Source organism: Acanthochromis polyacanthus, chromosome 10 (assembly GCF_021347895.1).
Source record: "Acanthochromis polyacanthus isolate Apoly-LR-REF ecotype Palm Island chromosome 10, KAUST_Apoly_ChrSc, whole genome shotgun sequence".
NCBI lineage: Eukaryota > Metazoa > Chordata > Actinopteri > Pomacentridae > Acanthochromis > Acanthochromis polyacanthus.
In genome coordinates, this window is record NC_067122.1 from 35,806,710 (window position 1) to 35,813,575 (window position 6,866).

Consider the following 6,866-nt stretch of genomic DNA (forward strand, 5'->3'; position numbering starts at 1 on the left):
ATATATTATGGCATGCCGTTTAGGAAATTATATATATAATGAAAGTCGATATATATATAATGAAACTTGATATATATATAATGAAACTTGATATATATATAATGAAACTTGATATATATATAATGAAAGTCGATATATATATAATGAAACTTGATATATATATAATGAAACTTGATATATATATAATGAAACTTGATATATATATATATATATATCAACTTTCATTATATATATATCAACTTTCATTATATATATATCGACTTTCATTATATATATATCAACTTTCATTATATATATATCTCGACTTTCATTATATATATATATATCGACTTTCATTATATATATATATATCGACTTTCACTATATATATATCAAGTTTCATTATATATATATATCAACTTTCATTATATATATATATCAAGTTTCATTATATATATATCGACTTTCATTATATATATATCAACTTTCATTATATATATATCAAATCTTTTTTCCTACCGAGCCCCGGAAGGGACATGTCCGTATGGCGAAGCGACAACGAAGGACACTCACCCGGACGAGAATTTTATTGAGTTTTATTTTAAAATCGGCCTGAAACACACAGACATTCAAGCAGTGCGATGCGCTAAGAGTCTGCCATGCAGACCAGCGATCCTGATAATGGTAAGTTTTATTTCTCCAACATCCTGCTGTTATCCTACTATGAATACGCTAGCTACAACAGTCCCACATCAGTATTATGAACGTTCCGCCAGCTAACGCGGTCCGGACACCGGATCAGTGATTAGAGGTTGGCGTTCAACTATTGTTTGCCAGCCAGTTAGCCGCTGGTAAGCTAACAAGCTATGAAACAACTCCTTATAAAACCGGAGGAAAGCAGCAGCAATATTTCAGTCCAAGACCTGTATTCAGAACCTCCCACGCTGTTGCACAATGACCCATTAATCATATTACTGAACTATATGGTTATCATTGAAATTTCCCTTGAAGAACCAGTGAACTCTTTGCGAACACATTTTAATTTATGTTGATTATGTTTCGTATCAGTAATACAAGTCTAAAAAACTGATTCAAATGATCAAGTTAACACAATGAAGTAAAGAGTACTGGTAATCTGCAGCTATTTTCATAATTTCAAGGTGAAATTCTGATGTGTGATTTTCTAGCTTTGCAGATGTGGAAATCCAATGCACTGATTTCTTATACACAGATGCTTTTGGTGTTTTTTGTTGTAAAATAAAACAAGGCATTTATCACTGTTGGAAATTATTACAGGTATTATTTGTAACACTTTCTAACATTGTATGGACAAAGCAATAAATCAGTTAATGGATAAAATCATTTGTATTACAGATGCTATCAACAGCATGTCTTGTTCATTTTATTTAGTTGTCGGCCTTGGATGATGAGGTCCAGTTACCAGGAGCACTAGTCTGCAGCTTACTGGTTCCGTCCTGCAGCTCCTCCACGCTGTCCTCCTTTCAACAGACCAAATCAAGTAAGATCTGTTTAGACTATGCAGACATCAACATGATCAGTATGTTATCTTTTGACCCATCCTAAAATCACAAAATAGAACATTTACTTTAAGTTAACTGTGTTTATGAAAATAGAAAATAATTACTGACAACTAGTACTTTTTGGTGCTTTTATGCAGGAAAAGGGAACCAGGAAGCTGCTGTGGATCCTCTGCAGTATCTGGAGAGGTCAGAGGAACGGTTCTTGGAACAGATCGGAAGACACCAAGACGTGACCTCTGCCATGCTCCAGAACATCCAGAAGATGAATGAAAACCTTGGTTGCACTGATGGGACGCATGGTGTCGGTGCTGGAGCAACTGTCCCAGAATTAAACTGCATTGTTGACTATTGGCTTTTCTAGAAAATAAATCTTTTTTAGTACTTCACCTGTTTTGTATTTTACTCATGCACTTTGGATGAATGAACAGAAATTTGTGATGAGAGATGCAAATTTTGTCTATAATCTACAGAGACTTTATTCAGTGTTCAGTGCACACTTTTGTTACACACATTTTGACAGATAAGCAGTTGTGCTTTTCAAGCAGATTTTAGTCAGAAACATCAGTAGCATATATTGTTGTTTTCTTACTGTTACACCAATCTAGGTAGATAAACTGCACTACTGCAGCAGACATATTATTGAAATGTGCTTCTATTATGTGTCTACATACACTGCTCACAAATAGTTATTCAACTTTTGGGTGAAATTGATGGAAAATATAAAAAGTGCATGCTGTAGTGATATATCATAAAAGTAGGGTATTTAACTAGAAACATGCAATAGTGATTTCCTCATCTCAAAAAAAATTATTGAATCAAAAGCTAACAACAGTGGAGGGCATGTCACAATAAAAATGTCTCAGTTTGGACAGAACAGCAGCCTTCAGCTGAAATCCAGTACAATTGTGTCCCACCAGTGGCGTGATCATGGATGTGTCCAGGCAGCAGCTGACCTCTGCCTCGTAATTAGCCTTAAGACCAGCTATAAAGATAAACATAGATATTATCATTATCATCAACATATGGTGCATGTGTTTAACCTTTAAGCTATGTAGGGATGCAAATGTAGTCGAAGCTAAGTAGCTAAGCTAATGCTAACACGTTCAGTGTTCAGAATCAAAACATCTCTAAAAATTACCTGTTTTCTCAAACGTAGTCGCCGTTCCCTGTGACAACCATGAAGACAGATAGATAATCACAGAAGAGCTCATCTGAAGAGCAAATGTCCAATAAGGTTCCTGTTTTTGTTTGCCATGTCCTTCCAGGGCTCAGTAGGAAAAAGTCTGAATATATGGAATGAAACTTTGAATAGATGGAATGAAAATCTGAACATTCTATATTCCGACTTTCATTATATATATATCAAGTTTCATTATATATATATCAACTTTCATTATATATATATATCAACTTTCATTATATATATATCAATTTTCATTATATATATATCAAGTTTCATTATATATATATCGACTTTCATTATATATATATCAATTTTCATTATATATATATCAAGTTTCATTATATATATATCGACTTTCATTATATATATATCAACTTTCATTATATATATATATATATCAACTTTCATTATATATATATCAACTTTCATTATATATATATCAACTTTCATTATATATATATATCAACTTTCATTATATATATATCAATTTTCATTATATATATATCAAGTTTCATTATATATATATCGAGTTTCATTATATATATATCAAGTTTCATTATATATATAATTTCCTAAACGGCATGCCATAATATATATATATATATATATATATATATATGGCATGCCGTTTAGGAAATTATATATATAATGAAACTTGATATATATATAATGAAACTCGATATATATATAATGAAAGTTGATATATATATATAATGAAAGTTGATATATATATAATGAAACTTGATATATATATAATGAAAATTGATATATATATAATGAAAGTTGATATATATATAATGAAAGTCGATATATATATAATGAAACTTGATATATATATAATGAAACTTGATATATATATAATGAAACTTGATATATATATAATGAAAGTCGGAATATAGAATGTTCAGATTTTCATTCCATCTATTCAAAGTTTCATTCCATATATTCAGACTTTTTCCTACTGAGCCCTGGAAGGACATGGCAAACAAAAACAGGAACCTTATTGGACATTTGCTCTTCAGATGAGCTCTTCTGTGATTATCTATCTGTCTTCATGGTTGTCACAGGGAACAGCGACTACGTTTGAGAAAACAGGTAATTTTTAGAGATGTTTTGATTCTGAACACTGAACGTGTTAGCATTAGCTTAGCTACTTAGCTTCGACTACATTTGCATCCCTACATAGCTTAAAGGTTAAACACATGCACCATATGTTGATGATAATGATAATATCTATGTTTATCTTTATAGCTGGTCTTAAGGCTAATTACGAGGCAGAGGTCAGCTGCTGCCTGGACACATCCATGATCACGCCACTGGTGGGACACAATTGTACTGGATTTCAGCTGAAGGCTGCTGTTCTGTCCAAACTGAGACATTTTTATTGTGACATACCCTCCACTGTTGTTAGCTTTTGATTCAATAATTTTTTTTGAGATGAGGAAATCACTATTGCATGTTTCTAGTTAAATACCCTACTTTTATGATATATCACTACAGCATGCACTTTTTATATTTTCCATCAATTTCACCCAAAAGTTGAATAACTATTTGTGAGCAGTGTATGTAGACACATAATAGAAGCACATTTCAATAATATGTCTGCTGCAGTAGTGCAGTTTATCTACCTAGATTGGTGTAACAGTAAAAAAACAACAATATATGCTACTGATGTTTCTGACTAAAATCTGCTTGAAAAGCACAACTGCTTATCTGTCAAAATGTGTGTAACAAAAGTGTGCACTGAACACTGAATAAAGTCTCTGTAGATTATAGACAAAATTTGCATCTCTCATCACAAATTTCTGTTCTTTCATCCAAAGTGCATGAGTAAAATACAAAACAGGTGAAGTACTAAAAAAGATTTATTTTCTAGAAAAGTCAATAGTCAACAATGCAGTTTAATTCTGGGACAGTTGCTCCAGCACCGACACCATGCGTCCCATCAGTGCAACCAAGGTTTTCATTCATCTTCTGGATGTTCTGGAGCATGGCAGAGGTCACGTCTTGGTGTCTTCCGATCTGTTCCAAGAACCGTTCCTCTGACCTCTCCAGATACTGCAGAGGATCCACAGCAGCTTCCTGGTTCCCTTTTCCTGCATAAAAGCACCAAAAAGTACTAGTTGTCAGTAATTATTTTCTATTTTCATAAACACAGTTAACTTAAAGTAAATGTTCTATTTTGTGATTTTAGGATGGGTCAAAAGATAACATACTGATCATGTTGATGTCTGCATAGTCTAAACAGATCTTACTTGATTTGGTCTGTAGAGAGGAGGACAGCGTGGAGGAGCTGCAAGACGGAACCAGTAAGCTGCAGACTAGTGCTCCTGGTAACTGGACCTCATCATCCAAGGCCGACAACTAAATAAAATGAACAAGACATGCTGTTGATAGCATCTGTAATACAAATGATTTTATCCATTAACTGATTTATTGCTTTGTCCATACAATGTTAGAAAGTGTTACAAATAATACCTGTAATCATTTCCAACAGTGATAAATGCCTTGTTTTATTTTACAACAAAAAACACCAAAAGCATCTGTGTATAAGAAATCAGTGCATTGGATTTCCACATCTGCAAAGCTAGAAAATCACACATCAGAATTTCACCTTGAAATTATGAAAATAGCTGCAGATTACCAGTACTCTTTACTTCATTGTGTTAACTTGATCATTTCAATCAGTTTTTTAGACTTGTATTACTGATACGAAACATAATCAACACATAAATTAAAATGTGTTCGCAAAGAGTTCACTGGTTCTTCAAGGGAAATTTCAATGATAACCATATAGTTCAGTAATATGATTAATGGGTCATTGTGTAACAGCGTGGGAGGTTCTGAATACAGGTCTTGGACTGAAATATTGCTGCTGCTTTCCTCCGGTTTTATAAGGAGTTGTTTCATAGCTTGTTAGCTTACCAGCGGCTAACTGGCTGGCAAACAATAGTTCAACGCCAACCTCTGATCACTGATCCGGTGTCCGGACCGCGTTAGCTGGCGGAACGTTCATAATACTGGTGTGGGACTGTTGTAGCTAGCGTATTCATAGTAGGATAACAGCAGGATGTTGGAGAAATAAAACTTACCATTATCAGGATCGCTGGTCTGCATGGCAGACTCTTAGCGCATCGCACTGCTTGAATGTCTGTGTGTTTCAGGCCGATTTTAAAATAAAACTCAATAAAATTCTCGTCCGGGTGAGTGTCCTTCGTTGTCGCTTCGCCATACGGACATGTCCCTTCCGGGGCTCGGTAGGAAAAAAAGATTTGATATATATATAATGAAACTTGATATATATATAATGAAAGTTGATATATATATATATATATATATATATATATATATATATATCAAGTTTCATTATATATATATCGACTTTCATTATATATATATCAAGTTTCATTATATATATATCAAGTTTCATTATATATATATATCGACTTTCATTATATATATATCAAGTTTCATTATATATATATCAAGTTTCATTATATATATATATCGACTTTCATTATATATATATCAAGTTTCATTATATATATATCAAGTTTCATTATATATATATCAACTTTCATTATATATATATCAAGTTTCATTATATATATATCGACTTTCATTATATATATAATTTCCTAAACGGCATGCCATATATATATATATATATATATATATATATATATATATATATATATATATATATATATATATATATATATATATATATATTTTAAAAAGGAACATTCTGGTTGAAATGTCCTGAGAAAGTTTTGGGAGTGTTGATGAGGAAGCACATTATAGAATCTATAAAGCATTTGCATCATAAGATGTTCACATAATGTTGTATGATAACAAAGGAAGAGCACTTTCAGAGCAACATTCAGTTTAGAGAGCATTAGGGCATAACGGTCTAACAATGTTATCACCAAACATCTTTAGTTATTAAAGAACATTCTGGTAACTAAAATAACACTCCTCACTGAAAACATTAGTAGAACTTTGCAGAATTTTCTCAGAACATTTTTGGAACAAGCAAATTCTAGCTGGGAAGTCCATCAGTAGTGTGAGCTGAGCTGCTGCTGCTGTTTGATGCTAAACTGCTGGAGAGGAACATGACAGCAAAGATGGATCACTGCAGGACCTTCATGTCAATAAAGCTC

At 32.6% G+C, this 6,866-nt stretch overlaps 1 long non-coding RNA gene across 1 annotated transcript; it reads right to left on the bottom strand.

Moving 5' to 3' along the window:
* Positions 1-4,149: 4,149 nt before the first annotated feature.
* Positions 4,150-5,989, bottom strand: LOC127535668 (uncharacterized). The gene is made up of 3 exons (XR_007944513.1): positions 5,796-5,989; positions 4,959-5,067; positions 4,150-4,799 (listed from the first exon to the last, which is right to left on the bottom strand). It is a non-coding gene; the product is annotated as an uncharacterized LOC127535668 (long non-coding RNA).
* Positions 5,990-6,866: the final 877 nt, after the last annotated feature.